The sequence below is a fragment of the Heterocephalus glaber genome, unplaced genomic scaffold (genome assembly GCF_053883595.1).
Source record: "Heterocephalus glaber isolate CG9 unplaced genomic scaffold, H.glaber_assembly_v1.0 deba00001504, whole genome shotgun sequence".
In the NCBI taxonomy this organism is placed as follows: domain Eukaryota; kingdom Metazoa; phylum Chordata; class Mammalia; order Rodentia; family Bathyergidae; genus Heterocephalus; species Heterocephalus glaber.
Genome location: NW_028258324.1, coordinates 18,885,339 through 18,901,513, shown reverse-complemented (window position 1 = coordinate 18,901,513; position 16,175 = coordinate 18,885,339). Strand labels below are relative to the sequence as shown.

Sequence of the window (16,175 nt, the reverse complement as noted above, 5' to 3'; positions counted from 1 at the left end):
ACTTAAATTTTAAATAAAATTCCTTTAAGTAAGTCTTTTATAAAAAGTAATACATTCAGTTTGTCCTCTTCCCAAGCCCTGCCCCTTGCCGTTCTTTGCATAGACAACCACTGTTCTTAATTCATTGTGTCACCTTCAAGTCTTAAGTTTTACTACATATATATGGCATCATATGCAATATGGGTGACATCTAGATATAAACCATAACAATGATTAAGAATATATTTTTGAACAGGGGAAATTTTCCCAAGGCTTGTGGAAACTTGTTGTTGTTGTTGTTAAAATACTTTAATCTTGAACACTTAAAATAGTTAATATTACTGTGGAAGAATAATTTGCTGAAATATTCAATTGTGCTTATTCATTTCTATCTTCATTTAAATCAGTAACAAGCTCTTATGTATTCTAGCAGCACAGAAAGCAAAATCAGCACGGAATCTGTGGTTCTCTTAGTCTTTGAAAAGAATAAACCTACTAAAGGGTTTACTTAAATTGGGTGTCCTGGAGATGGTCAGGGGTAGACAGGAAGAGGGTATCTCTGAGAAGCCACTAAGAAAAAATGGAGAGATTTTCCATTGAGAAGGGAGGGAAATCTGGGTAGAGCAAAAAGACTCTGTCCCAGGGGAGCAATTGCAACAGAACCTACACAGAAAGGACCCACAGACTACTTTCCACATAACCACTGAAGGCTGATGACTGAGGGTAGAAGAGCTTTCTCTAAGCCTCTTGTTTTTCATAAGACACCAAGACATGAGAAGCTGAGGGGCAATTTCCAGGTCCCTGAGAAGACTTGGCAGCACTTAGGCAGGATAGGTCAAAATACACTTGCTTCAAAGAATGTAAAAAAAAAGGATATATCCTTCCTGACTTTTATGGAAAAACTTTGATACCCTTTCTCAATAGAAATGACCAGGATCAGAGATTCCAGAGCACTTCATCATTTCTGATGAGCGGCACTTCTACTGCTGCCCTGTATCCTCTTATCCTTCTTTTGCAAAGTATTCTCTTTCTTTTTTTTTTGGTACTAGGGATCGAACTCAGATCCTTGCGCTTGCGCAGGAGGCGGCAAAACCACTGAGCTAAATCCCCAGCCCCCACAAAGTATTCTCTTATCTCCCACTACAACCTTTGCCTTTTCTATCTTCCTACTCTGTATTATAAGTTTAAAGATCACAAGACCACTGAAATAGCTAAGAAAAAAGAAACAGCTAAGAAATAAAATTACGTTGAAGAGCTTAAAGGAAAATTTGGAAAATATTTTCATCTATCATATTTCCAACAATTTCCTTATTCAACTACATTTAACAATAGAGTTATATCATTTATTTTGCAAAAGGTCAAAATTCATATTTCCTATCAACCCATTATTTTTAAAACACATTTTTTAGTTAATTGGAATATCTACTGACTCTTGAATATAAATATGAACTGTAATGTTACTACTTTATTAATTATTAGTTCACTACTCTACATACAAACCTGGACTATGGAACTCTTCATCTGAACAGAGAGCACAATATATTAAACGGGCACAATATAATTATATATTTTTTGTCTTTTGGCGGGGGGGCGGTACTGGGGATCGAACTCAGGACCTTGCACTTGCGAGGCAGGCAGCACCACTGAGGTAAATCCCTAGCCCCAATTATATATTTTTTTGTGAGCATCCTTCAGCACTGAAAGAACTAAGCTTGGCTGTTTCATTCATTCTACAAAGAGTAGCTATAAAAGTTTTCTTTAAAGAGTAATTAATTTGATTGTCACAGCCTAGATTTTCCAGATCCTGAACTATTTTAAAAAGATAATTGCAATAAAGACAACTTATTTGCAAACAAGCAAATAATTTCTTAGGTGCCTGGTAAATCTAGAGATCTTAAGAATATCAATTAGGCACCATTATGAAACAATTAAGCCACATCTAACACATTGGATAAAGTGACCCTTGTTTCCAAACTGACTTTTCTGTGGCCACCTAAAAGGAAACCTGGCAATATCCTGCAAAAACAGAACAAAAATAATAACATACTGTTATCTTACTGTTGATGCTTTTATCTCTTTTCATCTCTCCAAGTATTTACCATTTCATTACTCCCCACACTACTAAATTAATGTGCTCTCTGCCTCCTACTCTCAGTTGACAACCTGGACTTCTAACCTTGACAAGGTCCACTCATCACTTTCCTAACACCTTCCCACTGGAATGAGATATAATCACCTCTGTATTTTCCTACACTCGGTGTCTTCACCTCTTATACATTGCTCAGTTTACAAACATTATTCTTGATTACATTGCTTTGTAATGGTTTCATTTTGCTATTTCATTCTCCTACCTTCCTGACTTCACTGTTTTCTTCTTGCAGGTAAAAGATACATATCTTACTCTTTTTGTCTTTCCAGTGGCCTTATTGTGTTGCATATATTGGGAAAATTTAGTAAACTTCATTAATTCATGATGTTTTTCTTCACAGAGCAAAAAGAGAGCTAGATAACAAAGAGCCAAGCAAAACAGTGGTTTGTGGGAAATGTGCCACCAACAGACAAGACGAGTTTCTACATTTCTGCACAGCAAAGGAATCAATTAGTAGAGTGAAGAGACAACCTACAGGATGGGAAATAACTTTTGCCAGCTATTCCTCAGGCAGAGGACTAATATCCAGAATATATAAAGAACTCAAAAAATTTAGACCACCTAAAATAAAAGAAATGGGCAAGTGAAATGCACAGACACTTCCTAGAAGAAGATGTACAAATGGCAACAAATATATGGAAAAAATGTTCAACATCTCTGGCCATTAAGAGAAATGCAAATTAAAACAACACTAAGATTCTATCTTACACCAAAAAGAATGGCAATCACAAAGAAGTACAAATGTTAGCATGGCTGCTGTGGACCCACTGTTGGTGGGAATGTAAACTAGTACAACCATTATGAAAGATAATATAGAGATTTCTCCACAAAATACAATTAGAAATTCCATATGACCCAGCTATTCCCCTTCTAGGTATCTTCTCCAAAGAGCTAAAGACATTATACTACAGCAATACATGCATACCAATGCTTATAGCAGTATGATTCTTAATAGCTAAATATTTGAAGCAGCCTGTATACCCATCGACAGACAACTGGATAAAGAAAATGTGGGATACTACTCAGCTATAAAGAGGGATAAATCTGAGCCATTTGTAGGAAAATGGATACATCTGGAAAATATATTGAGTGAAATAAATGAGATACACAAGCATATAGTACCCTCATTTGAGTAAGGCAAAATACAAACAAAGAGCACAATAAAGGACGTATAGACCGAGACAAGAGGATAAATCTCTTGCAAACGAGAAGGGGTCCAGGAGACAGAGGGCAAGGGGAGAGAAGGTGGGGAACACCGTGGTCATCTCCACAGCTAGCCACAGTCATCACATTGCTGCGCATTTGTACACTTGGGCACTAACTTGGGGCTGGCATTTGATGGCTGTTAGAGTTACTACCAATATTCTTTTACTTAAAAGCTTCAATATATAGCTCCTAGTAAGGGAGCTGAAATTCATTCCCTAGTAAGGGAGTTTAAATCCATTCACATATTCAACAAATACATATTAGTTCAGGGCTAAACTTGAAGATTTAAAAATAAACAAGAATTATTATCTTCCAGAAACTCATATAATGCTTAGCATGTTCAACTGTAAATGCCTAAAAAGTTTAATTAAAACTGACGTTTTTGTGGAAGACATAATCTTGTGATACTTTTCTAATGAAAATATAGAATCATTCTCTAATTCATTTTCTATTCAAATCTGGCTTTAAATATTTTATATTTAATATTTATATCATTTATTATAGTGGTTACTCCAGGACATATCACATATCACTATGGGCTGGAAGTTTCTGGACTAACTATAATCAAATTATCTGTATTATATGAGATGGCAATGCAAGAAGAAAGGCTAAAGGGCTAAAATACATGCACACTGACACATACACAAGTTTTTAAAAAACAATGACCAAAGTCTCAAAGAACACAGAAACAGATGTTCCTCGAAAATCAGTCTGTAGAGAATTCATGCTAAGACAAAACTATCCCTTTCTCCTATTAAAACAAACTGGAAGTTGGAGAGATGCATAACTCAAAGCAGAACACCAATGTAAAAATACGTGGTGAGTCAGAAATGGACTCAACAATAGACCCTTTAAAAGGTTATATAATAGAACTTAGAATAAATAACTCCCAAGAAAGGATATCAAATTGAAATCAAAGGTGCTGGCACCACACCTTCACTACTTCATATATGAGATTTGATCATCCAAGCACAGAGATTCAAATGTGACATGACTTGTACAACTGAATGAATAGATAAACGTACAGAGCCACGGTTGCTTATTGAATGGTTAAGTACAAACGTCAAGGAAAACAAAACACACACAAAAACCCAAAAAATAGTCTCCTCTCACAAGGCCCTTGTCCTAGAGTTCCTTCTATTATCCCCAGCTAACACCAAACAAGTGCTATTCAGCTTTGAAATTCAAACACTTTAAGTGTAGCAGTATTGAAGGGATGGCCTAGGCAAAGAATGGCAATATGTAAATTTGGCCTCACTTCTGTCCCTCAGTCCTTCCACTCTGTGCTCACAGCTCTACCCAAACAGATACAGTGGACCCTCGAGTTACAACCAGCCTGACATACACACAACTTGGGTTATGACTGGAAGTTTAGTTTTAACTTATGAAAAAAGTTTTGAGTTATGACCCAAATGCTGGCCGCTTGTGCTTCCAGATGGTCTCAGATACAGCTTGAACCCTTAAAGAGTTCTAGAAGGAACATTACAACATCCTTTCCCATGTGGAGTTAACTGAGAAATCCTTGGCCAATGTCTCTCTGAGGACACTGAGATGTGCCTGTATATATAAGAGAGAGACTTTGAAGGCTGTGTAGAGGAGCCTGAGTCTTCAGTTGACCAATCTGAGTTACCAACCAGCCCTGATGAGCAAAGTGAATTCGTAAATCAAGGATCTACTGTACACTTATGGGTTTGCCATGCTTTCAATGTTCCCCACTGCAGCCTGTCTACAAGTAGGAAAATCTTTGGTTCTTTGTCAACAGAGCTAAGGTTAGTAATTTTCTTAGCTGAGCAATAAGAAACTATACAAAGTGGAACTTACTGATAAAAGCATAGTAAGTATCCACAGGAGATTTTGATTAAAACCATTTGAGGGAGGGCTGGGGATTTAGCTCAGTGGTTCCACTGCCTGCCTTGCAAGCGCAAGGTCCCGAGTTCGATCCCCAGTACCAAAAAAAAACCATTTGAAGGTATAAAAGACCAAGCCCCTAGTACTTTACTGAAGCTTCAAATTCTTTCTAAATTCAACATTAAATGACTATTCCTAACCTGTAAACTCAGCAGATTAGAATCCACAGAATACAAATAAGTTCATATCAAGACATACTGTCCAGCAACAGCCATATCCCCAAGTTCAGCAACACTTGCATTCTATTAGCCATGAATATTTTTCCTGGTTCCTGATCCTGGATGAAAGAAGGATTTGACTCTCCAGTCTTCATCCATTTCCCTCATACATCCGTGCTGCCAGCCGCCTAGAAATCTAGTCCTTGCCTCTAAGCCTACAAGGATCATGCAGGGAAAGTCTAATGTGTGATTCAAGCTACACAGGGGCTATGAAGAAGAAGCACATCAAAGGGCCACTACTACAGAGCGTCAATGAATTATTGCCAAAGGGAATCAGGGCCAAGGTTGCTATCTGATTTTTTTTTTATTAGTATATGTTTGCAGTAAACAATGATTATATTCATGGTCAGGAACTGGTACATGTACATAAGGAAGCAGAGATCCATATTTTTTTTGCTTAAATTCTTTTATTGGTATATTTTAGGTATACAATACATTTACATTTATTATTGGGTGCCTGTACCTGTACATGATGCATCTTGGCTCTTATTTTTTCCCCATTCCCTGTGATCCCTTCCTCCCCTCCACCCTTCCCTATTTACAAAGAGTTTGTTTCCATTTTTTCCTTTTCTCATAATTTTTCCTTTCCCTTCTATCCTTTCCCCTTCCCCTCCCATTTCCCCTACCCCTCTGGACATTTTCTTCCTATTTCAAACTTTCAATTATTCGTTTTAATCATTTTAATCCTTATTTACACTTTCAGTTTCTCACACTAGAGAAACTATTCGGTATTTACACATATGTGTCCTACTTATTTCACAGAGATCCATATTTTTAAGTGAATTTTTATTTTTAAACTTTAACAATTTGAATTTTTACAAAGCACCATTCATATGTGCCAAATAAGTTCTCAAGTCTAGTAAGTTTGGATCTACAGAGGACCCCTGACTTACGAACTCAATGCGTTCACCAGGGCTGGTTGTAACTCAAGTTAGTCAATGAAAGCTCAGGCTCCTCTACAAAGACTTCAAAGTCTCTCTCCTGAATACAGGCAGATCTCAGTGTCCTTAAAGAGACACTGGCCCAGGATTTCTCAACCCTACACAGGAAAGGATGTTGTAATGTTCCTTCAGAACTCTTTAAGGGCTCAATCTGTATCTGAGACTATCTGGAAGCACAAGTGGCCAATATAAGTTAATACTAAACTTCTGGTCATAAACCAGGTTGTTCCTATGTCAGGCCAGTTGTAACTCCAGGGTACATTGTATACCACCTAGATTTGTAAATCATTTCACTTAAATTCCCAAAGGGCTTGGTGGAAATGCTGTGTGTGTTTTTTTAGAAACACTCCCATTAAATTAGCTCACTGTGAGGGCCAAAAGAAAACATTTTGTCTCTTAGTCAAAACGTGAGGGCCAAAAGAAAACATTTTGTCTCTTAGTCAAAACGCAAGCTCAGTTTTAAATCACTTACCACATCCTGAGCCCAAGTGGGATATTTCCAAGTGTCAGCTCCCCTATGAGATGAGGGACCTGCAGGTCACAAGCCCATTTATCACAGAGACTTTCACAGCTCAGTTAACTGCACCTGTCCATTGTCTTAAGATCTTTTCTTTTTCTTTTTATTTAGTATTTAGATTACATTTACTCTCCCCTATCCTCATTTCTACTTCAGGACCCTCAGGTTAGTAACTTCCTGACTCGAGAAAATTCAACACATGACTATTACTATATTTCTTTCATTATAACATTACAATATTAGTGCTTATAAAATTTCTTCAACATGTTTTGTTTTTTCCTCCAGTAACTATTTCCCTTCTGATAACACCCTCAATTTTAGTTTTCCCACTCCCTATAATTAAGCCAAGCCATAGGATGAGACCCCACATCTAAGCCAAGCACTTCATAATATTCCCTGGCCACAGTAATTTGGTTTAGGAAGAGGCCTATCTGGAGCCAATAAGACATGACAAGGCTTTTATGGAGCTTTCTGAAGCAAGAGTCCCTGAACACTCCCCTGGAGCAGTATCAGTGAGGACAGAGGCCAGAGCAGCTGCAGCTATCATGCCTCCACAAATTGAGAAACCAGGGCTAAGAATGAAACTAAAACCAACACAGCAGGATGCAGAGGTTAAGTAGCAGAGAGAAAACACATTCTGACAGAGTTGTGTGCGCCCTGAATCCCTTTGTACTAAAGCTTTCACACTTTTATTGTTACTTAACCTAATTTTTTAAGCCAGTTAAACTGGGTTATGTTCTTTTCAACAAAGAGCCCAAAATGATATAGAGAGCAATATTAGACATACTTTACATAGAGAGCATGGAAGGGAGATCACTTTTTCAAAGGTTAGAAAATATTGGGGCATTCTGAATTCAGAAAGAATTTTTTTTGGAATATATTTATATCTAGATAAGAAGCTTTATTTTGTTGTAATTGTATTTTACCACTATGATACCTAATCCTGGAAATTCTGTGCACTGGTGAACTGCAGAAAAGTCAGTCGATCATTGCTCCCACACTGAACAGCAGTGTTATTCATAACCTATGGGCCTCTGGGCTTGTGGCTTCTTTATACCTTTTACCCATTTGGAAAAAATTCATATTTCCCTTCCCTTCATCCAGAAAAATTCTTCCTGTTTCTTTTCATTCACTTTCTGGTAAAGATGACAATGCGAGTAGTAATATAGTATGAGAAATGGGCAGGTCTTTCTGGTGTGAGGTAGGGCAGAACAATCTAGCTGCCATAACATTCAAAGTCAACAAATCATTGAAGTCAGGAAATTATGAGTACATTACATGTACAAAGAAAAAATTAATGTATACCATCTCTTAAGGTTAAAAAAAAAAAAAAAAGCATGGCTAAGTTGTTTTCAGGTTTATCCATTATTCCACCAAAACTAGGTGCACCAAGCATCAAGCCCCTTTAAATTAGTATGATCTCAGTAGGATCCACACTGTAATTTGCTGTGCAGCATGACAAGGTGGCTCCAAAACACAAGGGAACAAAAAGACACATGGAAGACAAGAATTTGGGGCAGCCGGTCCCAGCACCCAGAGGGAAGCTCCCCGCCTCCAACCCAGGCTCCTAGGGCCAAGAAGGTGAGCCGGTCCCAGTACCTGGAAGGAAGCTCCCTGCCTCTATCCCAGGCTCCTAGGGCAGAGAAGCTCAGCCGGTCCCAGCACCCAGAAGGAAGCTCCCCACCTCCAACCCAGACTCCTAGGGCAGTGAAGCTCAGCCGGTCCGAGCACCCAGAAGGAAGCTCCCCTGCTGCCATCCCAAGCTCCTAGGGCACAGAAGTTGAGCTGTGTGGGCGCCAGAAGCAACGCCCCCCACCCCGCCGCGGAAATGAGAAGACACATAAACAAGCCTCAAAAACAGACTTCCAGATCACCTACAGCAACCCCAAAGAGAAATGAGATGGAACAATCTGATACTCAACCACCTGGACTCTCTGAACTGGCAACAAAAGATCTGGGAAAAAGGAAATCAGAAATAATTACTCAGATAACAGCAAAGATTTTGCTCATGGTGCAAGACATGATTAATAAATCTAGAGAGGACAAAGATAAAAAAATAGAGGATCTGAGGAACATGATGGAATCCCAACATAGGAAACAAATGGAATCCATAAAACAGATACAAACAGATTTTCCAAGAGATTAAAAACTCCATTGAAAGTCTGCACAGCAGAATGAACTAATGTGAGGTTACAATTTCACATATAGAAGATAAGATTGCAATTAATGAGGAGGAAAAGAAAAATTGCTTTAAAATTGTAAGGGAACATGAGAAATCAATCCAGCAGCTGCTAGATGATGCAAAGAAGAATAACATAAGACTGATTGGAGTCAATGAAGAAAGAGGAGAGAGTGCAGATGACATAAAAAACTCTTCACAGAAGTGATGGCAGAAAACTTCCCAAGCAGGGGAAAAGAACTTGACATACAGATAAGTGAGGCATATAGGACTCCAAATAGCCTTAATCAAAAAAAATCTACACATAGGCATATAATAGTTAGGATTGCAGAAATCCAACAGAAGAATAAAATTCTACAAGCAGTGAGAGAAAAGAAACAAATCACATACAAAGGAAAGCCCATCAGAATCACAGCAGACTTCTCAATGCAAACCCTCCAGGCAAGAAGAGCTTGGACTGATGTATTTCAAGCCCTAAAGGAAAACAGCCTCCAACCCAGATTGATGTACCCTGCAAAACTATCTTTCAAAATTGATGGAGAAATAAGATGCTTTCATGATAAAGAGCACCTCAGGAACTTCATGAATACCAAACTGGCACTCCAAAAAAGTTTAGACAATACCCTAGGAAAAGACAATGAGGATCACAACCCCAGGAAACCCAGCAGAATGAATCCATTGGGCATGACAAATTAAACGCAAAGGGGGAGAATCCAAAAAAAGAAAAAGTCATGACAAGGCTTTTAAAACTTTTGACTTCATCTCCCTAATAAGTGTATAATTCAATCTTATTATTGTAATGATTAGTATTTTTCTGATTCTAGAATTGCACAGCATTCCTTGTGCTATACTGGCTATTTATCATCTTCTTATGTCTACATTTTAATTGGGTTGTCTATTAATGAGCCCTAAGAATTCTTTATATATTCTGCTCATAGGTTATATGCATTGTAAATATGGTCTGTTTAAGGACTACTTTTCATTTTAATGATGTCATTTAAAGTTCTAAATTTTGATGGAATCTCATCAATTTTTTTTCTTTTATACATCATGGTTTTTGTATCCTAGGTAGTTCTTGCCTGCCCTGAATTCATAAATATTTTCCCTTATCATTTCTTCTTAAAGTTTTATACTTTTAGGCTTTCTTCTTTAGGTTCATAGATCCCTTCAAGTTATTTTCATGTATGGAAAAAAAGGGTTGAGGTTAATTTTTTATATATGGATACCAGGTGTTCTAATGCTGTTTGCTGAAAACACTATCTCTTCCTTGGCTCTTGAATTGAGTTTATATTCTATAAAATGCTAAATAATCTTTCAAAACTCAGTGGACCATATATGTGTGGTTCTATTTCTAGATTCTCTGTTTTATTCACATGATCTACATGTCTTTCCTTCACCAACACTGCCTTGATTACTGTAGCTTTAGAAGAAGTCTTAAAATTGGGTGCTAAACGTCTTCCAACACTGTGGTTTTTTTTTTTTTTTTTTTTTTGGCTTTTCTGGGTCCTTTGTATTCCTACATAACTTTAAAATTTCAATATCCAGTTCTTCATTTATAGCAAGTATACATAGACCTGAAGTTTTATATATACCTTGTGTTTGCTAATCCTGCTAAATTCAAGTACAAGTTCTAGGGGCTCCTAGAGATTTCTTAGTATTTTCTCTGTAGATGATCATTTCATCTACATATAAAGATTTTGCTTCTGCCGTGCCAATCCTATCCTAGTTGTGTCATTTTATTGCCAGACTATTTTGGACAGATGAAGAGTAGCCATATATGCCCTTGTTCCCCACTTTAGGGAGAAAGCATTGTATCGTCTCCATTCATAGAAGGAGTTTTTGTTGGAAGTATGGAGTACATGTCTTTGATCAGTTGAGAAGGTTCTGTTCTACTTCTAGTCTCCTGATAGCTTTTACCATGAACAGCTGTAGAATTTAGTCCAGTACTCTTTCTCCAACTAGTGACAGGATCATATGGCTTTCTCCTTTCCTCCAATAAAATGATGACTTTTGGGGGTGGACCTTCCAATGCTGAACCAACACTGCCATCCCTATAACAAAACCACGTTCTACATCCTGCCAGACCTGACTTCCAATAGTTTGTTTTGTTAAACAAATTTCTATCTATGTTCATACTTTTTTCTTCTATTATCTTTATCCAGTTTTAGGATTAGCACAATGTTGATTTCCCAAAATGAGGGGAGAAGTGTTCCTTCTTTTTTCTGCTTTAAATGTTTGATGTAATTTATCAGTTAAAATGTATATGAGCCTGTTGTTGTCATATAGGTAGGTTTTCAAGCTAGGAATATACTTTCTTCAATAGGTGCTATTCAAATTTTATATTTCCTCCAGAGTTACTTTCATTAATTTGTCTTCCAAGGTACTTCTTAGAAGTTGTCAAATTTATTTCATAAAAGATTTTTGTAATATGCTTTCTATACCTTTTTAAATTCTGTAAAATCTGTGGTAATGTCTCCTAGATCTTAATATCGTAATTTAAAAAATGTATAACTGATACTGTGTAACGGGAAGAAAAGGTCTAAAAGAGCAGGGGAATTGGGAGGGGTAGGGAAAGGGAAAAAAGGGAAAGGAAATAATATGAGAAGAGGAAAAACATGGAAACAAGGTCTTTGCAAATAGGGAAGGGTGGAGGGGGTGAAGGGAGGGCAAGGGAAGGGGAAAAAACATAAGAACCAAGAGACTTATGTAATGGTACAAGATCCCAATGATGAATGCAACTGTACTGTATACCTAAAATGTACCAATAACGTTAATGGGGGAGCAAAAAAAAGAATTTGGGAATGAGGTCGAAAAAATAAAACTCTTCATTTCTGAAAAAGCATCTTTATACACGGTCAGATATCTTACATAGTTGTGGCTTCTCAAAGAAACTGGTCTGGAATAAAACTTAAGTAGGAACATTAGAAATGCTAGGCTTCTTTATCCAATATATTTGTTGCTTTTATTGTTGTTTTAAAGTTTCAGTTGACAACAGTGGTATCACTATACTGCTGTTCCAAATTATGCACACTGCCTAATTATTCTCTATTTAGAATTCTACAGAAGGAAAACATTCTAAGTGCTGTTTCACAAAACTAAATTTTCTCTTGTCTGTTTGTTACCTTAAACAATACTTCAATTTCCTTCATGAGATCACGACCTAAACACTTTTCGCTAATAAACATTTACCTTTAGGCTCCAATTCTTTCCTTTTGACTTCTGTTTCCCATTACTCTCTGAGAAAGGCCTTCTTTTATTCTTCCTTATTGTCCTACAACTTACTTTCATGCTATTTCCTGTCCCTAGAAACTTTTCTACCACATCCAAATCTTTAGCACCCCTCAAAGCACAGCCCAAATTCCTCTCTGAATTTTTTCTTCATTGCCCTTCTTTCTTTTTTTTTTTTTTTTTGTACCAGGGATTGAACTCGGGTCCTTGCGCTTGCACAGCAGGTGGTGAAACCACTGAGCTAAATCCCCGGCCTGCCCTCATTTCATTTTAACACATATTTTTTGAGAACATCTAAGGTGCTAGGTGTTATGGTAAGTGTTGGGAGGCAATCTGATGGTGGCAATTTAATATGGAGGTCAACAAACCAAAGATGACAGCCATAGCAAAATAAGACTTCCTTACCCACTGCAAATATCACTCACCAACTGCAGCTTTTTCCCACTGAGCCTTGAGTTACTTCAGGTTCCTCCTTTCAACTTAGCCTTCCACACAGCCCTTACCAGAGTCAGCCCTCAAAATGAACTAGAATGCTACCTCCAGAACCACTGTATCTTTAGAATGATATACGTAGGAAAGGAAGAACTGTCTGTCAAACTTGTCAAAAAAAGATGAAAGTTGAGAGGGCAGTGTCAGTGGGGTATAGGGGTTGGTTCAAGGTATTGGCTCAAAGAATCAAAGGAAGGCTGAACAAACAGGCTCCAGAAGATCAAGTACCAGGCAGTTCCCCAAAGATCAACAGTGAGAACTATAATGTGTGGCTTTTAGGCACTCTCTCGATGCCTTCACTGCTACCTGTGTCCCATTATGTTATGTTTGATTAGTAGAGCTTCAGCCACATTCTCATTTCTATAGTCAGGGGATGCTACAGCCATACTATCTTGTAGAATCTTGTCTCTCTAGTAAGGAAATACCAGAAAGACAAGACCTGCAACTCTAGAGAATCTCTTTGTCCTAGGTTCATTTGCCTTTTGTCTAGTCTTCATGTTTGCATGAAGCAAAGGCAGTTTTAAATTTGACTCCTAAGCAAATGAAGACATGCAGTCCAAAAGTCTTCTCCTGACTTAAACTCATTGCAACCAACCAAGAACACCTACAGATTATCATACTTCACAAAATTTCCCCCATGCCAAAACCACAAAGCACAGGACTTACACTCAAGGACAGTCAAAACAAGGCAAGAGGGACTTTCGCTACTTTTAATGTAAACATTCTTGAGAGTTCACCATGAACCAAGCCCTGTCTGAAGTACTACACATACTGTCTCATTTAGTCCTCAGAGCAACTCAAAGAGGTTGATGTTACAACAGTTTTCACTCTAAAGAAGATATAGGTATGGAATGGGATCTATAGTAACCACCAGTAGGAAGGTAATATATAATTAAGGGTCTGGAGTTGGCAGACTCCCTGGGCTCAGGGCCCAGTTCTACTGCTTACTGTGAAGTTTCTGGCCTTAGGTTCTTTAATTTTATGTTCCCTATGACTTTTTCCTGTTAGAAGATGCCCTATCAGCTAACTTTTCAGTTTAGAATTATTAAGATCAAGTTTGGACATGGTATGATCTGTCTTCCTAGAAACTGAGGAAATTAATGAAAAAATTTAAATAAGCTTTGTGAAAATGGCATCAATTACTACATATCATATTTTGTCCCTGGAAAAGTACTTTGTTCCTGTTTTCTATACTGCATATTTTTTTTTTTTGGTACCAGGGATTGAACTTGGAACCTTGTGCTTTCAAGGCAGGAGGCGGAACCACTGAGCTAAATCCCCGGCCCTATACTGCATATTATTGAGTCACAGGAAATTGTACAGTGGGGAGATCATTGCCCAGACTGTAATTGCCTATAATGCCAAATATGTCAGCGTGAATGTTTCAATACCAACACCAAAGAGCTATCAGAGAAAAAGAAGCAGTGATTCACGTCCAAGTTTTCTGGAATAACATAGGCATTACTTCCTGGTTTAGAACACCCCCTCCCAGTTCTAGCCCAAAATTCTAATGTAAATGATTCATAGCAATACAAATGACACTCTGGTCCAACTCATGCTCAGGGAAGCAGAAAAGTTCTACCCAGTTCGCTTCTGTGTCAGGGTTTGAACTTTAACCTCCAAAACACCCAGCGGCTTAAACTTGAAGTTGTTTGCTTCTTGCCCAGGTAAAATTTAAAAAGTACTTTTAGGAGTTGAAACTGTAAGATACTCAATTTTGTAACCTGAAGAATCCAAATATGACCCTACCCAATAAAAGGCAAAGAAAGGAATTATCATATAAATAGATGGGGTTTTTTTCAAGACTCCACAGAAATCTTTCCTAAAATCTTAAATTTCTAAAGATTATGGATAAAAAAGTTAATGCTCACAAATATATATCATTAAAAGAACTCTAAAATATCTGTGCCGTTTGCGATTGAAGAAGGGAAAAAAGTAGGATACACTGTAAAATTTCCTCTCATCAGAATGTCAACAGTAGAAAAATTAACAGCCATATTTTATATTTATCAAGTATTTTATACTTCACAACAGTTCTACGACAGTCAACCTTGCAATGAGTGAGAAATATTTTATTTAAGATTTTTATGGACAAGTAGAAAAGAAAATGCACACTATACACCACTGGAAAAAACAGCAAAATTTCTTTAATTACTCCATCTTTCCCCAAAACTCTGCTCAAAGAGAGCTACATTTTCCTTGGTTGCTCCAAAACTCTCTCCCCAGCCACACCCACTGGAGCACATCCTCCTGAACTTCAGCTTCCCCTCCTCTAAGATTTGTTTCCTTCATCTCCACCCTAATTGCTTTTCTTATATTTAGCAATTCAACTGGCTCTTTCCTTCCTTAGTTTCTACAATTTGCATCATTCCCTTTCCCAAATACAACTTTCATCTAAAGCTCCAACTTCCTTAGAAAGTTATAGTTAAGTAGCAAATAACAAAAGACAAATCATTAGTCAAACAAGTTCCATGTTACTCTTTAAGAAAATTTTAAACTGATGATATCACAGTCCTATTTAAAGTTTATCCCCCCCCCCCCCAGTACTGAGGATTGAACCCAGGGCCTCTCATGTGCTAGGCAAACACTCTGGTGCTGAGCTACAGCCAGTTTTTGTTCTGTTTTGGTTTTTTTAAGACAAGCGTCTTGCTATGTATTCCATGCAGGCCCTGAACTCACAGTGATTCTCCTGCTTCAGCCCTCCAGAGTGCTGAGATTAGAGGAATGTGACACCTCACCTGGCTACCCCTTTTTAAAAACTCTGAGACATGGTCTTGATAAATTGCCCAGGTCTTGATAAATAGCCTGAAATTTGTGATCCTCCTGCCTCATTCTCCCTAGTAGTTGTGATTACAGGCATGGCCCACCACATCCAGCTCAAAGAAGTATCTTTTGTAAAATGGCCATTAATGCAATTATTTGAACAACCTATTCTACTGTTTCAAAGATAATTTAATATATATGCTAATTAATTTTACTTACATTACTAGTTTCTCTTAGTGCATTGAAAAGAAATTTTTTTGCTATTATCTGTTCTTTATAAAAATCTTTTTTGTCTGAGTAACTATTTTGAAAGTAATGATAGTTATTAACTGTTGTTATTCTCTTATTTTATGAAATTTTATTTTTTAATTAAAAAAGATATGAAAATTTTTAAAAATGGCCATTAAACCAAATGAAAATTAAAATAACAAAGAAAATTGAATGTAGTGGCACACACCTGTGCTTGTAGTTCTAGTTACTCAAGAGGCTGGGGTAGAAGGACCACTAAGTTTGAGGCCAGCCTGGGCAACTTAGTGATTCCCTGTCTCAAAACAAAAAATAAAAAAATAAAAAAGTTTACAACCAAAGTAGTAATAAT

General features: G+C 37.4%; 1 protein-coding gene and 1 long non-coding RNA gene across 3 annotated transcripts in view; one reads left to right on the top strand and one right to left on the bottom strand.

Annotated features, from left to right (window-relative positions):
- Positions 1 to 8,297, top strand: part of LOC110347665 (uncharacterized) — an 85,539-nt gene extending 77,242 nt beyond the window's left edge. Inside the window, exon 4 of the long non-coding RNA XR_002392398.2 lies at positions 2,469 to 8,297. This is a non-coding gene — a long non-coding RNA (uncharacterized LOC110347665). The remainder of the gene's footprint in view (positions 1 to 2,468) is intronic.
- The window catches only part of Pls1 (plastin 1), a 140,098-nt gene that overhangs the window by 73,138 nt on the left and 50,785 nt on the right, over positions 1 to 16,175 (bottom strand). The gene's annotated exons all lie outside the window — the stretch shown is intronic.